Below are 27,168 nucleotides of genomic sequence, written 5' to 3'. Positions count from 1 at the left end.
AATTCTTTATACACACTACTGTTTTCATAACATTTTTACCATACACCCACTCATACCACATACCACACCACACTCGTACCCCCTGTACATAGATAAAAAAAAGAAAAAAAAAAAGAAAAAAAAAAGAAGGAGGAACAAACACATTTACCTAACTTAATTGGCTCCTTCCCTGACCTCTCCCCACTGGTAGGGTAACCTCTCCTCAGCTATCAGGTTTAAGAAGGATACTAGATTTTTAAGAGGGGAAATAAATTGCCTTTGTTTATCTAGCGGCCATTGCAAAAGTACCTTTAACCATTTGTTAAAATACTTCCTGAGCTTTGTCTCCTTTCTTAAATTATAGTCATAGATTTCTACTTTCATCTGACAATACATTAGCTTAATAAATTCCCTTAACACAGGGGGTCTTCTTCCTATCCAGTTCCTAACTATTAGATTTCGAGCTGCCATTATACCAGTATTAACTAGTTGACTCTCACCTGGTTCTAAACGACCTTGGTACAAAAAAAAGATTATAGATGGGGTAAGTTCAATCCGTGACCCAATATATTTATTTAACCAATAATTTACCTTCGCCCAGAATTGTCTAATTTTGGGACATGACCATAAACAATGCAATAGGTCTGTTCTCCCTGCACTACACTTATAGCAAGAAGTATTTGCAGTAGCCCATTTATTTAACCTATCCGGTGTTAAATAATAATTGTTAATGATTCTCCAATGCGTCTCCCTCCAACTAATTACCGTCGTCGCTGAGATACTTAAACTAATGCTTTTCATTACATCTTCTTCCTGCACATTAGGAACATATTTTTGCATCTTCTGTGTGATTACCCTGATATGGTTAGAGCCTAGCCTATCAAATAGGATATTGTACCAATATCTTAATGATCTAATACCTGCTTTATACAAGGTAAGTCCCGCCTCCATCTCTTGTAGGTCCCAACCTGACTCACTTAAATGGGCAAGTGGTGTCATAAAACTTCTAACTTGCAGGAAGGCATAAAAATTATTTTGAGGTAGCTGAAATTTTTTTGCGATCTCACCATACGTTTGTAATTTATTTGTGCCTGTTATTAAAAGTTGTACAAAATATAGGATTCCTTTTTCGTGCCATTCTCTAAAAACTATATTATTTTGTCCTGGAGAAAAATCCGGTGTACCAATAATCGGTAAGTATCTCGATCTTCTATAGTCCACGCCCATTAGGTTACAATATTTTTGCCAGGCCAAAATAATATTCGAGATTGTTGAAAGTTGTTTAATATTCTCAGGTAGTTTTGCATATGTGTGATGAAGGGCCGATTTTAAGCTGAAAGGTTTTATTAATTCTGTCTCAATCTCATAGTAGGTAATATATTGTGATTCAAGTAACCAGTCTAATCCATATTTTATCATTGCTATCCAATTATAGTAGCGTAGATTTGGTAAAGCCATACCTCCATATTTTTTAGGTATAGTTAATCTGTCTAGTGCGATCCGAGGTTTCATCTTACCCCAGATAAATTTGGTACATGCCTTATTAAATTTAATAATATCTTGTCTTGTAATGAATAGTGGTATATTTTGAAGTAGAAACAATAGACGCGGAAAAGTGATCGTCTTAATAAGCATAATTTTAGCTGATAATGAAAGAAAATATATATTCCATCTCTGTAACTCAGCATGAAATTTAGTAAAATAGTCAGTGAAGTTGAGTTTATACCACTCGCCTGGATCTGTCCCCAGGATGATTCCCAAATATCTAAAATGGGCTACTTCCCTATATGAATGATTGCTATAGCTATTTTTATTTTTGTTAATCCATAATATTTCTGACTTTTGTATATTTACTCTATAACCTGTAAATTTACTAAACTGATTAATAATCTCCAGACTTACTGGGATACTTACTCTAGAGTTGCTGAGAAATAGAATAACATCATCTGCATATAATGAAATGACTATCTTTTGATCTCCTACCTTAATACCTTCTAGTCTGTCCCTGAGATGAATTGCCAGGGGCTCTAGCGCAATATTGAAAAGAAGTGGGGATAATGGGCATCCCTGCCTAGTACCTTTTTGCATGGTAATGTATGGTGTATATCCCCCATTTACAATTACTTGAGATCTTGGCGATTTATATATTAAATTCACCAAATTCACTAAATTGCCTGAGAACCCAAACTGTAATAAAGAGGTCGTCAGATGATCCCATATTATCGAATCAAACGCCTTTTCCGCGTCTATTGTGAGTAAGGCATGATCTACTTCACTATATTTTCTTGTTTTATGAAATTTATTATGGTAATGTTCAACACTGAGATAATTACTTGCAACCGGGAAATAAAAAAAAACATTGAACAGACACCCAGTACACTTTATTATCCATAGGCCTTTTCAGCAGAGGCTCCAGGACCCTCAACAAAAACAAGAGCAGGGAGCTGGGCATAGGAGTACAATGGAGTGTGACAATAATAATCTGAAGGTGAAGATTGCATAGTTGTGGCATTTTAATTTTGTTATCGTGGGAACTTAGTACTTGCAATGACCTTGCTCTGGTGAATCCATATTGCAAATGTGTTATTTAAGGCACTGTTTGTCTATTTTTTTGAATATCAGCATTTGGTAAATGAAGCTCAACTTAAGGCTGGTGAGAAACGACCATTCTTCTGGCTGTTTGCAAATGTTGTGGCTCTGGACAAACATGTGAATAAGGGGCCATCAGCCATATTCTGCACGCAACCCCTTTGATGATTGACGATAAACATGTGTCACCTGCAAGCAGAGCTCGTTACTTCTGTCTAAATCATCTTCCTGGTATGGACAGGCCACTGTTTCCCACAGCAAGTACGAATTTTGAAATACAAGATTGTCTTGAGTATGGTAGGAAACCAAAGTTTATTTAATTCTGTACTATCTATCACCACAAAAAATGAACTTCTTGAAGCAACAAAAATGGCAGCAATTTCATGTGCTTATGGATGACAAGGACGTCATATCCTTTGGTGCACAGAGATGGAGACGATTTTTGCCCTCCCTGTACACTACCCAGATGTCTCAAACATCACCAGAAACACAATACAGCCACTCTTGTGAAGTTCCTGGAGTGTTCCGGTAGCCATCTCTTTGCGCTCCTAAAGGAATACTTTATCAGTGTTTTTGTATACATCCGACAACAGCTTCGGAGACTGTGGTGACGCACATGTTATTTACTGTTGTTCCAGCTGTGGCAATATCAATTGGCATGAAAAAGTTAAGATTTGTGGGTTGGGGAGCATATAGCTGTTAAGGTAGGACGTGTGTTTGAGGAGCTCCAGGTCTTACAAGTTACTTTGGAGTTAGTTTTCAACCTTAATTTAATTTTCTTTTTGGGATTCATAGTCACACTTTCTGGGGCTATCCAAGAGGAGCCTGGTAAAAGCAGTAGTAGTCACCCCTTATATCAACAGGTACCGAGACCTGTTTTTTGCCTTTCCAATATTGCGCCGTACCCCAAACTAATCCTGAATGAAAAAAAAAAATTAAAATTTGAACTAGTGACGCACATTTTATGCACGCTGTGGCAATTGCAATTTGCAATAAAAATAATCTGCTAACAACAACCACTACCTACGACCACACCTGACTCCTGAAGTCATGCTTCAGTTATTAAGTCAAGTTAAATAGATTTTTTTTTTTTTATGCTCAGCAGAGGCTCCAGGACCCTCGACAAAACCAGCAGCAGGAAAGAGGACATATGGCATCCTTTTGAAAAAATGATTATAGGAAAGGCATTGATTTCAGAAACACAGAGATCATTAGTTGCAAACGGTAAATAGAAAAAAAAATTGATTAGACACCCAGTACACTTATTTTTCATTAGGCGTTTTTAATAAGATTAAGAGGCTCCCGGAGCCTCAACAGAAACAACAGCATTAAAAAGTACATATGGCATCCTTGTGAATAATAGATTACAGGAAAGGCATTGATTTTAGAAACCCGTGGATAATTTTTTGCAACCATGAAATCTAAAAAAACATAGATTAGACACCCAATACACTTCTTTATCCTTAGGCCTTTTAAGCATAGGCTCCAGGACCCTCAACAAAACCAGCAGCAGGAAAGAGGACATATGGCATACTTTTGTAAATTAGATTACAGGAAAGGCATTGATTTTAGAAACACAGAGATCATTAGTTGCAACCGTGAAATCACAAAAAACTTTGATTATACACCAAGTACACTTATTTATCCTTAGGCCTTTTTAGCAGAGGCTCTAGGACCCTCCACAAAACCAGCAGCATGAAAGAGGACATATGGCATCCTTTAGAAAATTAGATTACAGGAAAGGCATTGATTTTAGAAACACAGAGATCATTAGTTGCAACCGTGAAATCACAAAAAACTTTGATTATACACCAAGTACACTTATTTATCCTTAGGCCTTTTTAGCAGAGGCTCCAGGACCCTCCACAAAACCAGCAGCATGAAAGAGGACATATGGCATCCTTTAGAAAATTAGATTACAGGAAAGGCATTGATTTTAGAAACACAGAGATCATTAGTTGCAACCGTGAAATCACAAAAAACTTTGATTATACACCAAGTACACTTATTTATCCTTAGGCCTTTTTAGCAGAGGCTCCAGGACCCTCCACAAAACCAGCAGCATGAAAGAGGACATATGGCATCCTTTTGAAAAAATGATTATAGGAAAGGCATTGATTTCAGAAACACAGAGATCATTAGTTGCAAACGGTAAATAGAAAAAAAAATTGATTAGACACCCAGTACACTTATTTTTCATTAGGCCTTTTTAATAAGATTAAGAGGCTCCCGGAGCCTCAACAGAAACAACAGCATTAAAAAGTACATATGGCATCCTTGTGAATAATAGATTACAGGAAAGGCATTGATTTTAGAAACCCGTGGATAATTTTTTGCAACCATGAAATCTAAAAAAACATAGATTAGACACCCAATACACTTCTTTATCCTTAGGCCTTTTAAGCATAGGCTCCAGGACCCTCAACAAAACCAGCAGCAGGAAAGAGGACATATGGCATACTTTTGTAAATTAGATTACAGGAAAGGCATTGATTTTAGAAACACAGAGATCATTAGTTGCAACCGTGAAATCACAAAAAACTTCGATTATACACCAAGTACACTTATTTATCCTTAGGCCTTTTTAGCAGAGGCTCCAGGACCCTCCACAAAACCAGCAGCATGAAAGAGGACATATGGCATCCTTTAGAAAATTAGATTACAGGAAAGGCATTGATTTTAGAAACACAGAGATCATTAGTTGCAACCGTGAAATCACAAAAAACTTTGATTATACACCAAGTACACTTATTTATCCTTAGGCCTTTTTGGCAGAGGCTCCAGGACCCTCCACAAAACCAGCAGCATGAAAGAGGACATATGGCATCCTTTAGAAAATTAGATTACAGGAAAGGCATTGATTTTAGAAACACAGAGATCATTAGTTGCAACCGTGAAATCACAAAAAACTTCGATTATACACCAAGTACACTTATTTATCCTTAGGCCTTTTTAGCAGAGGCTCCAGGACCCTCCACAAAACCAGCAGCATGAAAGAGGACATATGGCATCCTTTAGAAAATTAGATTACAGGAAAGGCATTGATTTTAGAAACACAGAGATCATTAGTTGCAACCGTGAAATCTAAAAAAAAATAGATTATACACCCAGTACACTTATTTATCCTTAGGCCTTTTTAGAAGAGTGTCCCGGAGCCTCAACAGAAAGAACAGCATGAAAGAGGACATATGGCATCCTTTTGAAAAATAGATTACAGGAAAGGCATTGATTTTAGAAAGACAGAAAAAAATTGTAACAAACGGGAAATCTAAAAAAACATTGAATAGACACCCAGTACACTCCTTTATCCTTCGGCCTTTTTAGCAGAGGCTCCAGGACACTCAACAAAACCAGCAGTAGGAAAGAGGACATTTGGCATCCTTTGTGAAAAAAAGATTATAGGAAAGGCATTGATTTTAGAAACCCGGGGATAATTTGTTGCAACCGTGAATTTGAATCAAAAAAATGGTTGGATGGACACCCAGTACAATTCTTTCTCCCTAGGCCTTTTTATAAGAGGGTCCAGTACCCTCAAACAAAACACCAGCAGGAAAGGGGACATATGGCATACTTTTTAACAATAGAGTAAGAGTACAGGAAAGGCATTGATTTTAGAAACCCATAGATAATTTTTTGCAAATGTAAATTTGAATAAAAAAAATGATTCGATGGACACCCAGTACACCACTTTCTCCTTAGGCCTTTTTATAAGAGGGTCCTGGACCCTCAAAAAAAAACACCAGCAGGAAAGAGGACATATGGCATACTTTTGAAAATTAGATTACAGGAAAGGCATTGATTTTAGAAACACAGAGATCAGTTATATGACCCGGGAAATAGAAAAAAAACATTGATTGGACACCCAGTACACTTCTTTATCCTTAGTCCGTTTTATAAGAGTGTCCCGGAGCCTCAACAGAAAGAACAGCATGAAATAGGACATATGGCATCCTTTTGAAAAATAGATTACAGGAAAGGCATTGATTTTTGAAAGACAGAAAAAAATTGTTACAACCGTGAAATCTAAAAAAACATTGAATAGACACCCAGTACACTTCTTTATCCTTAGGCCTTTTTAGCAGAGGCTCCAGGACACTCAACAAAACCAGCAGTAGGAAAGAGGACATATGGCATCCTTTGTGAAAAAAAGATTATAGGAAAGGCATTGATTTTAGAAACCCGGGGATAATTTGTGAACCGTGAATTTTAATGAAAAAAAAAAATGATTGGATGGACACCCAGTACAATTCTTTATCCATAAGGCCTTTTTATAAGAGGGTCCAGGACCCTCAAACAAAAAACCAGCAGGAAAGAGGACATATGGCATACTTTTGAATAATAGAGTACAGGAAAGGCATAGATTTTAGAAACCCATAGAAAAATTTTTTTAAATGTAAATTTGAATAAAAAAAATGATTCGATGGACAGCCAGTACACCTCTTTCTCCTTAGGCCTTTTTATAAGAGGGTCCTGGACCCTCAAAAAAAACACCAGCAGGAAAGAGGACGTATGGCATCCTTTTGAACAATAGAGTACAGGTACAGCATTGATTTTACAAACCCAGAGATCATTTTGTTCAATTGTTAAATAGAAAAATAAACATGAGTGGCCAACCAGTACACCTCTTTCTCCTTAGGCCTTTTTATAAGAGGGTCCTGGACACTCAAAAAAAACACCAGCAGGAAAGAGGACGTATCGCATCCTTTTGAACAATAGAGTACAGGTACGGCATTGATTTTACAAAACCAGAGATAATTTTGGTCAAATGAGAAATAGAAAATAGAAATGAGTGGACACCCAGTACGCCTCTTTCACCTTAGGCCTTTTTATAAGAGTGTCCAGGACCCTCAAACAAAATACCAGCAGGAAAGAGAACATATGGCATACTTTGGAACAATAGAGTACTGGTACGGCATTGATTTGTGAAACCCACAGATAATTGTTTGTAAAAGTGAAATAGCACCAAAAACCATGCTTGGACTCCCACTCCAGGTCGTTCTCCTTCAGCTTTTTTATAAGAGGGTCCAGCACCCTCAACAGAAACAACTGCAGGAAACACCACCACATATGCCATCCTTTTGCACAAGCGAGTACAGGTATGGAATCCATTTTAGAAACCCAAAGATAATTGAGAGGAACCAGAAACATTTTTCTAAAAACTGGATGGGGCACCCATTACTACAGGTCGTTCTCCTTCAGCCTTTTTATATCATGGGCCACGACCCGCAACAGGCACAACAGCATGAAACACAATATATGCCACCTTTTTGCACAATAGAGTACAGGTATGTCATAGATGGAACACGGAGATAATTTAGAGCAACCAAGAGACGGATAAAGATGATTGGTCGGTCCTACTCTTTCAAATTTGTTGCATTTTGCGTTCAATTGAATGGTACACCAGATATGAGTGGTGTGTAAAGTTGTACAATTCATAACAGTTTAATCACTAGTGTTATGTGCATTATTTTTTTTATTTGAGTTTTGTACCCACAGAGATGCAGCAGAGGCCAGAAAAATTAGGAATGTACAAATGACTGAAAAATTGGGGTATTGTTGGAGCAACTGCTGTAGCAGCGGTCAGAAAAATCGATGTTTGTAAAACATTTATAAAGTGCCCTAAAAGCTTGTGGCTTGAACACTAGTTGTTGGCGGATAAGTCAAGCAAGTCCTCCGTCTTTATAACCAAAAAAAAAAGGCCAGCCTGTGTACCAGTTGTAGCCCAAGGCAGCTCATATCATCATCAGTAGTTTTTTATTCAAATGTATTGCCCAATGTCAGTCCCTTCGGGATCCAGCCCTCATTCATTTTTATAAAAGTGAGATAGTCAAGGCTTTTTTGACCTAGGCGACTTCTCTTCTCAGTGACAAAACCTCCTGCTGCACTAAAAGTCCTTTCGGACAGGACACTTGAAGCGGGGCAGGCCAGAAGTTCCATTGCAAATTGGGATAGCTCAGGCCACAAGTCCAGCCTGCACACCCAGTAGTCAAGGGGTCCATCGCTCCTGAGAGTGTCGAGATCCGCAGTTAAAGCTAGGTAGTCTGCTACCTGTCGGTTGAGTCTTTCTCTAAGGCTGGATCCCGAAAGGCTCTGATGGTGCATGGGAGTTAAAAAGGTACGCATGTCCTCCATCAACAAGACGTCAGGAAAGCGCCCGGTCCGTGCCGCCGTGGTCGTGGGAGGAGGAGGATTAATTTCATCTCTTCCCCTGTTACATTCCCGTGGTGCTGTGACATCACCCTTATACGCTGTGTAAAGCATAGTTTTTAATTTATTATGAAAATGCTCCATCCTTTCTAACTTGTGGGAATTTGGTAACATTTCAGGCACTTTATGCTTATACCGGGGGTCGAGGAGCGTGGACACCCAGTACAGGTCGTTCTCCTTCAGCTTTTTTATACGAGGGTCCCTCAACAGGCACGACAGCATGAAAGAACCCATTTGAACAAGGTTGGATGCTGAGCTAATCATGTCGCGTTCCTCCTCCTCACTGATCTTCTTCCCCCCAGCCACGTACAACACCACGGGTACCAGAGAGGTGACAACAACGAGCACCCTGGGATGACTGTTGTGCTCGGTCTTCCTCCTCCTCATCCTCCCCAAAGCCACATTCCTCCTCTGACTCCTCTTCCTCACAATCCTCTTCCTGCGTTGCCGCAGGTCCAGCAAGCAATGCTGATTCGGCTGTTTGCGGGGGTGATGGACACCATAACTCTCCCGCTTCCTCTTCACGCTCATCTACTGCCTGATCCAGCACTCTTCACAGGGCACGCTCCAGGAAGAAAACAAATGGTATGATGTCGCTGATGGTGCCTTCGGTGTGACTGACAAGGTTTGTCACCTCCTCAAAAGGACGCATGAGCCTACAGGCATTGCGCATGAGCGTCCAGTAATTTGGCAAAAATATCCCCAGCTCCCCAGAGGCTGTCCTAGCACCCCAGTCATACAAATACTCATTAACAGATTTTTCTTGTTGGAGCAGGCGGTCAAACATTAGGAGTGTTGAATTCCACCGTGTCGGGCTGTCGCAAATCAAGCGCCTCACTGGCAGGTTGTTTCGACGCTGGATATCAGACAAGTGCGCCATGGCCGTGTAGGAATGCCTGAAATGGCCACACACCTTCCTGGCCTGCTTCAGGACGTCCTGTAAGCCTGGGTACTTATGGACAAATCGTTGTACAATCAGATTACACACATGTGCCATGCATGGCACATGTGTCAACTTGCCCAATTTCAATGCCGCCACCAAATTACTTCCATTGTCAGAAACAACCTTGCCAATCTCCAGTTGGTGCGGAGTCAGCCACTGATCCACCTGTGCGTTCAGGGCGGTCAGGAGTGCTGGTGCGGTGTGACTCTCCGCTTTCAGGCAAGTCAACCCCAAGACGGCGTGACACTGCCGTACCCGGGATGTAGCATAGTACCTGGGGAGCTGGGGGGGTGCCATAGATGTGGAGCAAGACGCAGAAGTTGAAGAGGACTCAGCCGAGGAAGAGGTTATGGAAGAGGATGGAGTAGGAGGAGTAGAGGAGGTAGCAGCAGGCCTGCCTGCAAGTCGTGGCGGTGTCACCAACTCTTCTGCAGAGCCACGCATCCCATGCTTGTCAGAAGTCAGCAGGTTTACCCAATGCGCAGTGTAGGTGATATACCTGCCCTGACCATGCTTTGCAGACCAGCTATCCGTGGTCATATGGACCCTTGCCCCAACGCTGTGTGCCAGACATGCCATAACTTCCTTTCTCACAACAGAGTACAGGTTTGGGATTGCCTTTTGTGAAAAGAAATTTCTGCCAGGTACCTTCCACTGCGGTGTCCCAATAGATACAAATTTTTTGAAAGCATCAGACTCCACCAGCTTGTATTGTCAAAGCTGGCGGGCTAAGAGTTCAGACAAGCCAGCTGTCAGACACCGGGCAAGGGGGTGACTTTGAGAAATTGGCTTCTTACGCTCAAACATGTCCTTGACAGACACCTGACTGTGGGCAGATGAACAGGAACTGCTACGTAAGAGAGACTGAGTGGAGGATGGTTGAGAGGGGGCAAGGAGGACAGCACTGGTTGACGTGGCTGAAGATGCTGGAGCAGGAGGAGGAGGGCGGCTTTCACTTTGTGTGCTGCTTCTACTCATGTGTTCTTCCCATCGGCCTTTGTGATGGGAGACCATGTGCCTTCGCAAAGCAGTTGTACCTAGGTGGCTGTTGGACTTCCCATGACTCATGGTTGCAAATGGCATCGCTGTTGTCAGAGGCAGACACACAAAAAAAATGCCACACTGCTGAGCTCTGCGATGATGGCATTCTGGTGGTGGCAACAGCATGCGTTGATGGGCGTCGGCGGGCTGTCTGGCTGACCCCTGGTGACGATGCATGCTGTCTGACTGTGCCACTAGCTCCTTGAGACGACCTCCCCATGCTTCCAAATCGTCTCCTCCTCCTCCTCCTCTCTGTCTCCCCATCTGAACTTTCCCCCTCTTCTTCTTCTCTTCTAGCAGGCACCCACGTGACATCCACCGACACATCATCATCAACCGCTTCACTTGTATCTGAAACATCAAGAAAGGAAGCAGCAGCGGGTACAACATCATCATCATCATCACACCGTACCTCCATGTCGGTAATGCTGCCTGACTGAGACTGATCACTATTATCTACATCCTCTGTCAATGATGGTTGTGCATCACTCATTTCTTCAAAATGATGTGTCAATAACTCCTGTGACAGATCAAGTGAAGCGGCTGTGGTGCTAGTGTAGGTGGTGGCGACAGGCGGCGAAGTGGCACTGGTCACTTGAGACCTGCCCAAAGCACAGCTGGACTTAGATGGTGCGTCAAGGTTAGGAGGACTAGCAGCGGAAGCTGAAGAAGATTGGGTTTCCTGTGTTAGCCATTCAACTAGGTCCTCCTCAGAAGTTTTTGCATCCCCCTGGCACCCGGCGTCTGAACAATGTGCATATTTGTAGGGTCTAAAGGAATCACAGCACCACGACCACGACCACGGAACCTGCGGGGTGGCCTGCCTCTGCCTGTCATTTTTATTAAATGGACACTAACAATACTATTACACCAATTGAGTGGTGGCACTGTGAAAGTGGGCACAGTATACGCTGTGAGACTGACAACAACAAAAAAGACAGATGTTTAAAAAATCACAAATTGTTAATTTTTTTAAATATTACTAGTACTGTGGCAACAAATATGATTGTTTGGCACTATTTGGCAAATGAGCCTGTCTGGCACACACGCTGGGAGAAAGGAAACTGCAATTCAATGGCACTAGGAGACTGAAGAATCACAGTCAAAACAGTTATGATTAACAAAAATTCAAATCCTGTTACAATAAATATGAGTGGTGGCACTAATTGGCTAGTTGGGACTGGCACACAGGCAGGCAGGCAGGAGGAAAATGCAATTCAAGGGCACTAGTAGACTGCAGATTGACAGTCAAAACAGTGTTGATTGACAAATTTTGCAATACTGTTAAAAGAAATATGATTGCTAGCACTAATTGGATAGTTGGGCCTGGCACACAGGCTGGCAGGCAGTAGAAAAGTGCAATTCAATGGCACAAGCAAAATTAGGATTAAGATCAACAATCAAGATTTTTTTTTTAATTAGTAACTATACTGTGACAACAATTAGGATTGGTGTAAATAGTTGGCAAGACGGCCTGGCACAAAAGGATGGCAGGCAGGAGGGAGATGCAATTCAAGGACACTAGGAGACTGATTAATGACAGTCAAAACAGTGATGATTGACAATTTTTGCAATACTGTTAAAAGAAATATGATTGCTGACAACAATTGGCTAGGTGGGCCTGGCTCACAGCAGGCTGCAAGGCAAGAGGAAAGTGCTATTCAATGGCACCAGCAAACTGAGGTTTCAAATCACAGCAACTATTACTAAAAATTTTAATTTTTAATTATTAGAATACTGTCACAACAAATATGATTGGTGTAAATATTTTTTAAGTAGGCCTGGCACACAGGCTTGGAAGGCTGTAGAAAAGTGCTATTCTAGGGCACGAGCAAACTGAGGATTAAGATCATCAACAATAAAGATTTTTTTAATTGTAATTAGTAACTATACTGTGACAAAAAATTTGGTTTGGTGTAAATAGTTGGCAAGACGGCCTGGCACAAAAGGATGGCAAGCAGGAGGGAGATGCAATTCAAGGACACTAGGAGACTGATTACTGACAGTCTAAACAGTGATGATTGACAATTTTTACAATACTGCTAACAGAAATATGATTGCTGACAACAATTGGCTAGGTGGGCCTGGCTCACAGCAGGCTGCAAGGCAGGAGGAAAGTGTTATTCAATGGCACCAGCAAACTGACGATTCAAATCACAGCAACTATTACCAAAAATGTTAATTTTTAATTATTAGAATACTGTCACAACAAATATGATTGGTGTAAATATTTTTTAAGTAGGCCTGGCACACAGGCTTGGAAGGCTGTAGAAAAGTGCAATTCAAAGGCACAAGCAAACTGAGGGTTAAGATCATCAACAATAAAGATTTTTTAAATTGTAATTAGTAACTATACTGTGACAAAATATTTGGATTGGTGTAAATAGTTGGCAAGACGGCCTGGCACAAAAGGATGGCAGACAGGAGGGAGATGCAATTCAAGGACACTAGGAGACTGATTACTGACAGTCTAAACAGTGATGATTGACAATTTTTGCAATACTGTTAACAGAAATATGATTGCTGACAACAATTGGCTAGGTGGGCCTGGCTCACAGCAGGCTGCAAGGCAGGAGGAAAGTGCTATTCAATGGCACCAGCAAACTGACAATTCAAATCACAGCAACTATTACCAAAAATTTTAATTTTTAATTATTAGAATACTGTCACAACAAATATGATTGGTGTAAATATTTTTTAAGTAGGCCTGGCACACAGGCTTGGAAGGCTGTAGAAAAGTGCAATTCAAAGGCACGAGCAAACTGAGGGTTAAGATCATCAACAATAAAGATTTTTTTAATTGTAATTAGTAACTATACTGTGACAAAAAATTTGGATTGGTGTAAATAGTTGGCAAGACGGCCTGGCACAAAAGGATGGCAGGCAGGAGGGAGATGCAATTCAAGGACACTAGGAGACTGATTACTGACAGTCTAAACAGTGATGATTGACAATTTTTGCAATACTGTTAACAGAAATATGATTGCTGACAACAATTGGCTAGGTGGGCCTGACTCACAGCAGGCTGCAAGGCAGGAGGAAAGTGTTATTCAATGGCACCAGCAAACTGACGATTCAAATCACAGCAACTATTACCAAAAATTTTAATTTTTAATTATTAGAATACTGTCACAACAAATATGATTGGTGTAAATATTTTTTAAGTAGGCCTGGCACACAGGCTTGGAAGGCTGTAGAAAAGTGCAATTCAAAGGCACGAGCAAACTGAGGGTTAAGATCATCAACAATAAAGATTTTTTTAATTGTAATTAGTAACTATACTGTGACAAAATATTTGGATTGGTGTAAATAGTTGGCAAGATGGCCTGGCACAAAAGGATGGCAGGCAGGAGGGAGATGCAATTCAAGGACACTAGGAGACTGATTACTGACAGTCTAAACAGTGATGATTGACAATTTTTGCAATACAGTTGACAGAAATATGATTGCTGACAACAATTGGCTAGGTGGGCCTGGCTCACAGCAGGCTGCAAGGCAGGAGGAAAGTGCTATTCAATGGCACCAGCAAACTGACGATTCAAATCACAGCAACTATTACCAAAAATTTTAATTTTTAATTATTAGAATACTGTCACAACAAATATGATTGGTGTAAATATTTTTTAAGTAGGCCTGGCACACAGGCTTGGAAGGCTGTAGAAAAGTGCAATTCAAAGGCACGAGCAAACTGAGGGTTAAGATCATCAACAATAAAGATTTTTTTAATTGTAATTAGTAACTATACTGTGACAAAAAATTTGGATTGGTGTAAATAGTTGGCAAGACGGCCTGGCACAAAAGGATGGCAGGCAGGAGGGAGATGCAATTCAAGGACACTAGGAGACTGATTACTGACAGTCTAAACAGTTATGATTGACAATTTTTGCAATACTGTTAACAGAAATATGATTACTGACAACAATTGGCTAGGTGGTCCTGGCTCACAGCAGGCTGCAAGGCAGGAGGAAAGTGCTATTCAATGGCACCAGCAAACTAAGGATTCAAATCACAGCAACTATTACCAAAAATTTTAATTTTTAATTATTAGAATACTGTCACAACAAATATGATTGGTGTAAATATTTTTTAAGTAGGCCTGGCACACAGGCTTGGAAGGCTGTAGAAAAGTGAAATTCAAAGGCACGAGCAAACTGAGGATTAAGATCATCAACAATAAATATTTTTTTAATTTTAATTAGTAACTATACTGTGACAAAAAAATTGGATTGGTGTAAATAGTTGGCAAGACGGCCTGGCACAAAAGGATGGCAGGCAGGAGGGAGATGCAATTCAAGGACACTAGGAGACTGATTACTGACAGTCTAAACAGTGATGATTGACAATTTTTGCAATACTGTTAACAGAAATATGATTGCTGACAACAATTGGCTAGGTGGGAGCCTGGCTCACAGCAGGCTGCAAGGCAGGAGGAAAGTGCTATTTAATGGCACCAGCAAACTGAGGATTCAAATCACAGCAACTATTACCAAAAATTTTAATTTTTAATTATTAGAATACTGTCACAACAAATATGATTGGTGTAAATATTTTTTAAGTAGGCCTGGCACACAGGCTTGGAAGGCTGTAGAAAAGTGCTATTCTAGGGCACGAGCAAACTGAGGATTAAGATCATCAACAATAAAGATTTTTTTAATTGTAATTAGTAACTATACTGTGACAAAAAATTAGGATTGGTGTAAATAGTTGGCAAGACGGCCTGGCACAAAAGGATGGCAGGCAGGAGGGAGATGCAATTCAAGGACACTAGGAGACTGATTACTGACAGTCTAAACAGTGATGATTGACAATTTTTGCAATACTGTTAACAGAAATATGATTGCTGACAACAATTGGCTAGGTGGGCCTGGCTCACAGCAGGCTGCAAGGCAGGAGGAAAGTGTTATTCAATGGCACCAGCAAACTGACGATTCAAATCACAGCAACTATTACCAAAAATTTGAATTTTTAATTATTAGAATACTGTCACAACAAATATGATTGGTGTAAATATTTTTTAAGTAGGCCTGGCACAAAGGCTTGGAAGGCTGTAGAAAAGTGCAATTCAAAGGCACAAGCAAACTGAGGGTTAAGATCATCAACAATAAAGATTTTTTTAATTGTAATTAGTAACTATACTGTGACAAAATATTTGGACTGGTGTAAACAGTTGGCAAGATGGCCTGGCACAAAAGGATGGCAGGCAGGAGGGAGATGCAATTCAAGGACACTAGGAGACTGATTACTGACAGTCTAAACAGTGATGATTGACAATTTTTGCAATACTGTTAACAGAAATATGATTGCTGACAACAATTGGCTAGGTGAGCCTGGCTCACAGCAGGCTGCAAGGCAGGAGGAAAGTGCTATCAATGGCACCAGCAAACTGACGATTCAAATCACAGCAACTATTACCAAAAATTTTAATTTTTAATTATTAGAATACTGTCACAACAAATATGATTGGTGTAAATATTTTTTTAAGTAGGCCTGGCACACAGGCTTGGAAGGCTGTAGAAAAGTGCAATTCAAAGGCACGAGCAAACTGAGGGTTAAGATCATCAACAATAAAGATTTTTTTAATTGTAATTAGTAACTATACTGTGACAAAAAATTTGGATTGGTGTAAATAGTTGACAAGACGGCCTGGCACAAAAGGATGGCAGGCAGGAAGGAGATGCAATTCAAGGACACTAGGAGACTGATTACTGACAGTCTAAACAGTGATAATTGACAATTTTTGCAATACTGTTAACAGAAATATGATTGCTGACAACAATTGGCTAGGTGGGCCTGGCTCACAGCAGGCTGCAAGGCAGGAGGAAAGTGTTATTTAATGGCACCAGCAAACTGACGATTCAAATCACAGCAACTATAACCAAAAATTGTAATTTTTAATTATTAGAATACTGTCACAACAAATATGATTGGTGTAAATATTTTTTAAGTAGGCCTGGCACAAAGGCTTGGAAGGCTGTAGAAAAGTGCAATTCAAAGGCACAAGCAAACTGAGGGTTAAGATCATCAACAATAAAGATTTTTTTAATTGTAATTAGTAACTATACTGTGACAAAATATTTGGATTGGTGTAAATAGTTGGCAAGATGGCCTGGCACAAAAGGATGGCAGGCAGGAGGGAGATGCAATTCAAGGACACTAGGAGACTGATTACTGACAGTCTAAACAGTGATGATTGACAATTTTTGCAATACTGTTAACAGAAATATGATTGCTGACAACAATTGGCTAGGTGAGCCTGGCTCACAGCAGGCTGCAAGGCAGGAGGAAAGTGCTATCAATGGCACCAGCAAACTGACGATTCAAATCACAGCAACTATTACCAAAAATTTTAATTTTTAATTATTAGAATACTGTCACAACAAATATGATTGGTGTAAATATTTTTTAAGTAGGCCTGGCACACAGGCTTGGAAGGCTGTAGAAAAGTGCAATTCAAAGGCACGAGCAAACTGAGGGTTAAGATCATCAACAATAAAGATTTTTTTAATTGTAATTAGTAACTATACTGTGACAAAAAATTTGGATTGGTGTAAATAGTTGACAAGACGGCCTGGCACAAAAGGATGGCAGGCAGGAGGGAGATGCAATTCAAGGACACTAGGAGACTGATTACTGACAGTCTAAACAGTGATGATTGACAATTTTTGCAATACTGTTAACAGAAATATGATTGCTGACAACAATTGGCTAGGTGGGCCTGGCTCACAGCAGGCTGCAAGGCAGGAGGAAAGTGCTATTCAATGGCACCAGCAAACTGAGGATTCAAATCACAGCAACTATTACCAAAAATTTTAATTTTTAATTATTAGAATACTGTCACAACAAATATGATTGGTGTAAATATTTTTTAAGTAGGCCTGGCACACAGGCTTGGAAGGCTGTAGTAAAGTGAAATTCAAAGGCACGAGCAAACTGAGGATTAAGATCATCAACAATAAAGATTTTTTTAATTTTAATTAGTAACTATACTGTGACAAAAAAATTGGATTGGTGTAAATAGTTGGCAAGAAGGCCTGGCACAAAAGGATGGCAGGCAGGAGGGAGATGCAATTCAAGGAAACTAGGAGACTGATTACTGACAGTCTAAACAGTGATGATTGACAATTTTTGCAATACTGTTAACAGAAATATGATTGCTGACAACAATTGGCTAGGTGGGGGCCTGGCTCACAGCAGGCTGCAAGGCAGGAGGAAAGTGCTATTCAATGGCACCAGCAAACTGACGATTCAAATCACAGCAACTATTACCAAAAATTTTAATTTTTAATTATTAGAATACTGTCACAACAAATATGATTGGTGTAAATATTTTTTAAGTAGGCCTGGCACACAGGCTTGGAAGGCTGTAGAAAAGTTAAATTCAAAAGCACGAGCAAACTGAGGATTAAGATCATCAACAATAAAGATTTTTTTAATTTTAATTAGTAACTATACTGTGACAAAAAATTTGGATTGGTGTAAATAGTTGGCAAGACGGCCTGGCACAAAAGGATGGCAGGCAGGAGGGAGATGCAATTCAAGGAAACTAGGAGACTGATTACTGACAGTCTAAACAGTGATGATTGACAATTTTTGAAATACTGTTAACAGAAATATGATTGCTGACAACAATTGGCTAGGTGGGCCTGGCTCACAGCAGGCTGTAAGGCAGGAGGAAAGTGCTATTCAATGGCACCAGCAAACTGACGATTCAAATCACAGCAACTATTTCCAAAAATTTTAATTTTTAATTATTAGAATACTGTCACAACCAATATGATTGGTGTAAATATTTTTTAAGTAGGCCTGGCACACAGGCTTGGAAGGCTGTAGAAAAGTGCAATTCAAAGGCACAAGCAAACTGAGGGTTAAGATCATCAACAATAAAGATTTTTTTAATTGTAATTAGTAACTATACAGGCTTGGAAGGCTGTAGAAAAGTGCAATTCAAAGGCACGAGCAAACTGAGGATTAAGATCAACACTAAAAAATTTTTTTATTTAAATTAATAACTATACTGTCTGACTGTGACAACAATTATGATTGGTGTAAATAGTTGGCTAGACGGCCTGGCACAAAAGGCTGGCAGTGGCAGGCAGGAGGTAAATGAAATTCAATGGCCCTAGGAGACTGAATATTTGCAGTCCAAAAAATTATGTTTTTTTTTTTTTTTTATTACTGTTACAAGAATTGTGATAGGTGCCACTAATTGGCTACTTGGGCCTGGCAGACAGGCTGGCAGATATGAGTCGTGGATGGTAGGTAGGGCAGCAATTTAACACAGTATGCTGTGTAAGTGACAAAAACACAGGACTGATAGAAAATTAAGTTACATTACACTAGCAAAATAGTTTAAAATTTTAGATTTTAATATTAAAATTATGTTAAGAAGTGCAATGCACATATGACTCTATGAGTGGTCGCACTGGCTGGCTGCTACGTAGGGCAGCAATTATAACAACAGTATGCTGTGTAAGTCAGATAGACAGTTAGACACAGGCCTGATAGAAAATACAATTAGATTACACTAGCATAATGATTTAAAGACTTTTTTTTGGAAATTTTAAGAAAAAGGTTAAGCACATACATATGAGTCGTGGCTGATAGCCTTGGAAGGGCAGCTATTAAAAACAGTAGGCTCTGTATGTTGGATACACACACGCCTGATAGAAAATACTATTAGATTACACTAGAAAAATGATTAAAATTATTTTTTTGGGGGGGGGAATTAAAAAAAGGTTAAACACATATGAGTCGTGGCTCATAGACTAGGGAGGGCAGCAAGTAAACACAGTAGGCTCTCTATGTCAGCAAAACACACAGGCCGGATAGAAAATTATATTAGATTACACTAGCAAACAAATTTAAACTTTTTTTTTTTTATATATTAAAATTAAGGTGAAAGAAAAATAGATATGAGTGCTGGGTGGCTGCCTGGCACAGACCAATTAACCAAAAGACTGAAAAAAAAGAGGTATATTAATGCTGAGTGAGCCTGACAGACACAGGCATGATAGTAAATGTAATTAGATTACACTAGAAAAATATTTTTTTGTGTTTTTTTTTTAAATTAAAAATAATGTTATAAACGGATATTAACACTGCTGGCTGCTGGCTGGCACAGAGCAATGAACCAGAGTATATGCTGTGTGACACTGGCCTGATAGAAAATGAAAAAAAATTACACTAGAAAAATAATTATATTTTTGGGTTAGTTAAATTTAAACTAATGTTGTTAGGGAGATATCAGTGGTGGCAGTAGTCACAGCATATGCTGTGAGCCTTAAACACACAGCTGAAAGCCAGGCAAATGCTAATAAAAAAAGAAAAAAGAAAAAAACGGCACGAAATGTAGCCCTAAAAAGGGCTTTTTGGGGTGCTGTGCTTGCAGCAGAGATGAGTGGAGTCCTTCTGGACTGTAAATACACTAGCCTAGTTATGTTTTTCCTATTAATATCAGGAGCAAAAACACAACACGTCCTCTCATTAAAAAAGCAAGGTCGTTATGAGTCTAAAATGGCGGATTCCGAGTAGCTGGGAGTGTCTGTGAGGGAGTGTCTGATGTTGATTGGCTCTAATGTGTCAGGCGGCTGTGACATAAAGGGTCAAAGTTTCCACAATGATGACACATAGGGGCGGATCGAATGTGTTCGCCCACAAACGAGAACGCGAACAACCTATGTTCGCTGTGAACCGTTCGCGGGCAAACAGTTCGGGACATCACTAATAACTACTCCTCATGAGTGTATCATGACACCCTTATATAGAGTTATCTTTCCACCCACACTGGAAAGTTGGTTTCTGCTTGTTGCCTCTTCTCTTTACTATGTAGAAAGCTAAGATATTAATATGTTTAGTATGTATGGTGGTTTTAACAGGTAAATAACAAAATAAAGGCTATTTATAAGTACACACCAGCTGATAAAATGGGTCATTGGTAACACACTAAAGTGAAGAATAAAATAACAGTACAATGGTCCTTTAATTCCTCTGTTTGCAACATACCTCATTAGTTCAAATTCATGTTAGTTATGTGGCAATAATGTTGAATTTTACTATAAAAAGCTATTTGAGAAAGTATTACAGAATGTGTAGTGCAGTAACTGAAGAGATAAATTGCGAGTAAAACTGCTCACTTTCACAATGACACTGGGACATTAAGAGAAGCTATACCCACCTATTTTATCTTTACTGCCAGACACTAAATGGACAATCTGTACAAGCATCTGTTGTAATTACATATGCTAAAAAAATACAATATTTCAACTATATATAATCATTGTCTTTATAGAAATTATCACAAATGTATGTGGAAAAACTGTCATAACTTTCATTTTATACTGTATATTATGCTATTATGTTATTATCCTTCAGTATAAAGTTCAAGTACATCAAGACCAGATTTCCTTTTTTTTTAAATGGTGACATTAGAACCCCATTAATTAAAAACAATTACCGCAGCAGAAACAGAACAGCAATTGTTCTGTGGAATAAAGCAATTAAGCAATTTAATGAGATTTCTAGGTCAGGGTTAACGTGTTTTAATAAGCTAAAGTTCTGGTTTATGTGAACAATTTTCTCACGACTGAAAAAGAAAAATCACTTTAACATGTTAATATTATTTGACCCTCCAATAATTTCCATATTTTACAAATAGATATTTATATAACATTGCTTTCATTTAAACATTAACTCTGACTTAACACTAAGAGGGGCGGAACTACCATTGATGCAGCAGGTGAAATGGCACCAGGGCCCAAGTTCTGAGGAGCCCATTGCAGCCAGTCTATACATAGGCATGAGCAGAAGGTTTACAATCAGAATGCAGGGGAGCCTTTTATTAGTGTAGGTTGCAGCAGGTCCATTTTTACATCCTCAAAATCATTATACAGAGCAGCATGTATATTATTACTATTTCTTACTACTGAGTTACCTTTGGGGGGTAAAAAAAAAGGTTTTGCACCAGGGCTATCTGTTGAGTAGGTCTGCTACTGTGATATAAAAAAATACATTTACAATTATAGTTACACTTATAATAACACCATCTAATAAAAAATTATTAAAAAATATTGTATAAAAAAGTTATAAGGGCTCAAAGATAAGAGGTCTCAGGTGTTAGAAATAAAAGGCAGGCAAGGGGCTTTAACATAGAGATACCTACATATATTTGTCTAAATATGTATATGTATATATATATATATATATATATATATATATATATATATATATATATATATATATATATATATATATATATATATATACATATATATACTATATATATATATATATATATATAAAAATATATATGTACATATATGTTTATATATTTATATGTGTATTTACAGACATATATACACATATAAACACATACATACATATACACGCACACATATATAAAGGAATAGAAGCTGTGGATTTCTGGCTGAAAACCCTGACTGAGCTCCCGAAAGAAACATGCAAGTTTCTCTTAAACTCAATAAAATTTGTTCTGGAGAAAAACTTCTTTCTATTCGAAAAGGAATATTTCCTACAGCTCCAAGGCACAGCAATGGGAACTCGTTTTGCACCCAGCTTTGCCAACTTCTACATGGGGCTATGGGAGGAATGCCATATATGGTCCAATAATCCATTTAGTAAGCACATTATTAAATGGGCAAGATACATTGATGATATTATCATGATCTGGGAAGGCCCTGACAATATTCTGAGTGATTTTGTAAAAACCTTAAATGTAAATGACTTCAACCTTACTTTCACAGAGAAAAGGAACGAAGTAGAGATTGATTTTCTCGATATTATATTGTTCCATGAAGAAGGTTCGATTCATACCAAACTCCACAAAAAACCAACTGACAGCAATAAATACCTACTAGCCTCCAGTGGCCATAACCAGGAATGGATAAAAAACATCCCATACGGCCAATATCAACGCCTTAGACGCAACTGCTCCAAAATGGAACACTTCGAACAAGAAGCAGTCTTATTGAAGAAGAGGTTTATAGAAAGAGGCTACAAGGAAACAGAACTAAACAAAGCCTACAAGAAAGTAAAATGCATTGATAGAAATTCACTTCTACAAAAGAAACAGAAAAAAAAACAAGAGAAAGGAAATATGCAACAGGACACAGCTAATTTTATTACAACATACAATGAAGGTTCTAAAGAAATTAAAATGATTCTGAGGAAACATTGGCATCTATTAGAAAAAGATGACCTTTTAAAATAAATTATTCCTAAAGAACCTAAATTGATTTTTCGCAAAAATAAAAATTTGAAAAATACTCTTGCACCAAGCAAATTGAAACAGCCAAAAAAACAAAATTGGCTGGGTAAATTGTCTATAGGCTTCTTTAAATGCAACCGCCTAAATTGTGTTGCATGTGAGCATCACTATAGCAGACAAAAATCCACCAAAGAAGTTAGATCTAGTAGCAATGGTAAATTATGTAAAATCAATGCCGCTTGCAATTGCAAAACGGATCATGTTGTCTTCTTGATCGAATGCACATGCGGTCTTCAATACATAGGACGCACTACACAACCCTTTAAGAAAAGGGTAGCAGAACATCTAACGAATATAAAAGCAGGAGAAAAATCTCACAATCTGTCACTCCATTATAGAAATTATCACGATAAAGATTCAGAAGGTTTAAGAGCCACTATTTTAGAATGTATACCGATGAATGAGAGACGTGGGGATAGAGAACTACATCTTAGACGAAGGGAAACCTTCTGGATACATACCCTACATTCACAAACACCTTTTGGCTTGAACAAAGATATTAATTTGGCAGCCTTTTTAGTTGAAAAATAGAACAAATAAGGAATAGTATATACATTCTAATACATCTGTATATATATATGTGTTTCTACCTACTACCCTCGATATATATAAAAATACTCTAAGGGAATGTACTTTGGTCATCTATATACATACTAGGATATAGACACCTGCATAATATCATTTGTAAGCATTTCTCATTTTGTAAGAACACTGTAGACAATTTTACAGATATTTAATGAAATTACTTACTATATTCCCTATCTCTAATAACCATGTGATATATCCAACTAGACTGTAAACCACCCTTTCTGGGAGGCGGACTTGGTCTTTAAAAAGAAAGTGGATTTTTATAATACATTTTGCCTTAAATACGTTTTATAATCAGTGGAATTTTAAATATATTTATTATGTTCGTTCCTTTTATATAAGAACTGTTTTAATATGTAATATTTTATATCTCATAGTTTAAACTATGTTTAGAATCCCTTTCAAAACATATAATGTTTTAATTTTTTTTTTATGTATATACAATGCCCTAATCAACTAAAAGGATGTCGCAATGTATCTACTAACTGGAATGAGTTAATATATAAAGGTAGTTCAAATCATTCCTTACCGAAAATTACACTACTCCTATTAAAGTTCATTTATTGAAAAACCGGCACTCCATTATTGGTTGATATATCATATCAACCAATTCACCTAGCCCAGTGTTTGAAAACAATGAAAACATTACAAATATAACGCTTATACAATGGAGCATTCACGTAAGCCCCAATTCTTCTGTCAAAGGCAGATAGCTGAATACACGCATGCGCTATAACTAGTCACATGTTTGGGCATACATATTACCATCATATATAATTGTTTTACAGATTGGTGTCTAGCAGCACGTCCTTAAATAGCCCCAAAAAATCACTTCATATACGCCATCTAAGGAGCAAAAATGCTCAGCGATCGGGGATGTTTCACGCAATCTTTTTCCGATTCTCTAATTTGATTGGCTCATCCGAACACACTCCCGCAGCATTTACTAATACATTGAATTGACAGCATCACGCATGCGCTAAAACTCCTCACTTGCGCTTTTAACCACTTCCTTAAATTACAGACAACTAAACCAACGAAGTAGATTAAAAATACACTTTAGAGAAACTATGAACAGATAGTTTCACTTTTTTGGTTCCTTTACTCAAACACATCCTGAAAGTTAAAACAAAAGAAATACGATCTATCAGGCCAGTGATTGGCAGATTAGCCCACACACCTCTTAAATCATATGACCACAAAGAGCCAATCAGAGCTCTGGAAAATCGTAATCACTCAGGTAAACCCTTTTTAAAGTCCCTAATGAATCACCAGCAATCACACTCAAAAATTTTCCTCTGATGAAGAAGGTAACCCATTATTTGAAACCTTTGAAACGCGTAAGGAGAGATTTGAACAAAGATATACTGAACTGTATCTCATTAACTGCTTGTATGCCATTTTTCCTGCATTTCTGATTAATCATTTTTTGGAATTTTGCACCTGTTATATTGCACTACTATGCCTAACTGATACCTCATACTGGATTGAGGTGGAAGAATGTGAGCATTTTTTACATATGAAATAAATATATGTTTTAAACTTGTACAACAGTGTTGCACTATCTTTTCCATATTTGTGTTCCCTTATCTATGTATTCCACATCACGGATTACTGGGAGCTGAGTGAATATCCAAGCCAACTAGAAGGAGGGAGAAAGGAATCTCTACCATACTAGGGAAGCAGGAAAGCAGTGTTTCTAACCACACCAAAGAGGCAGAGAAGCAGTGTTTCCAGATTGCTGGGGGACAACTGTATCTACTAAAGACGCTTCCCACTTACCTCATAGAATTGAGGTTTCATCTAGTAAGTGGGCATTTATTTACAACATAAGGATTAGACAGAGAAATTTTATTTATTAACTCTACATAATCTACTTGACCTTTGGGACTAAGAACACCTGTGAATTTTGTGAACTTTATTATGTTATACTAAGTGTTTATCCATATTTCTAACCGTGAAGGAAAGAATTTTTTAGGATGTCATATTGATCTGACTGGTACCCCATCCTATACCTTTACATTATATAATTTGCAAACTTTTTTGGGTATAACTCATCCAGACGCCGCTGGTACAAATATTTGTACTATATATATCATATAGAACAATCTATATCAAAATATTCTGATTTTTGCACTATACTTAGTACTCTGACACCATTATTATTAATATATTGGTTATTATTCTTATGAACAGTGCGCCTTAATACCTCTCTTCCCACCAATATATATATATATATATATATATATATTTACAGGGGTTGAAAAAGTTCCCAAAGAGCTAGTGGTCCCATGAAATTTCTTAGTCTCACTTTTTCAACGCCAAATTTTCACCATGTCATACGTAAACTTGTATTATGCCGTTATACGCTTCTAATATACATTAGTATTAAGAATATAACACTCTTTGTATACAATTATATACTAATATATTTTAAACTTATTCTCATACCTAAAAAGAGAATATTCTTGTTCACATGGCAGCAAGCTGAGGCAAGAATAATTGTGCACATACATATATAGCCAGGGATATACATACACTCAGATATATGCGCACACAATCACAGATACACACAAACACTCTCACACAAGCTCTCTCTTACACACTCACACAATCTAATTCTCACACACTCTTACAAATAAGACTCACACACACTTTTAAACACTCACATATGTTCTCACTTTCTCACACACCCATCCTATTTCTCACTCTCATATTCTCTAACACACACAAACTGTCTTACACATAATTGCTTTGCAGTTACTTTGGAGGCGGCACATTTATTACTATAGCACCCCTACTTCTTAAAGGCACTAATAGCCATAACTTTACCAAGTAGTTTTTTTTACATATCCTATGCTACAGCAGGACAAGGAGAATGAAAAATGAAAAAACTAGGAATAAGTAAATATGATACCCTCTGCAATCTTCACTGTGCAGCCATTAATAGGGTACCAGCTAAGGTTGATAAAAAAATAAAATAATACATTAATGTGTAGAACCCACCTCTACTATAGACAAACTTTTAACCATCATCTTTTTCAGGCAAGGCATATGTTATACTGACCAGATTAGTGGATTCATTCTGCATGTAACATTATAGACACTTTCGGCGAGATTACGAGTTTTGCGGTAACAGGGGTGCGGTGCTAACGAGCAGTTTTCCCTCACCGCTCACTTGCAGACAACGCTGGTATTACAGGTTTTTAGAAACCGGGTGCCAGTCGCAGAAAAGTGAGCGTAGAGCAAAATTTAGCTCCACATCTCACCTCAATACCAGCGCTGCTTACGTTAGCGGTGAGCTGGCTGAACGTGCTCATGCACAATTTCCCCATAGGTATCAATGGGGGAGAGCTGGCTGAAAAAAAACTAACACCTGCAAAAAAAGCAGCGTAAAGCTCCTAACGCAGCCCCATTGATTGCTATTGGGAAATAAAATTTATGTCTACACCTAACACCCTAACATGAACCCCGAGTCTTAACACCCCTAATATTACACTTATTAACCCCTAATCCGCCACCCCCGACATCGCCGACA

The sequence above is a fragment of the Bombina bombina genome, chromosome 5 (assembly GCF_027579735.1).
Source record: "Bombina bombina isolate aBomBom1 chromosome 5, aBomBom1.pri, whole genome shotgun sequence".
NCBI lineage: Eukaryota > Metazoa > Chordata > Amphibia > Anura > Bombinatoridae > Bombina > Bombina bombina.
The sequence above is the reverse complement of the archived record's forward strand: the minus strand, read 5'-3'. Positions refer to the sequence as shown.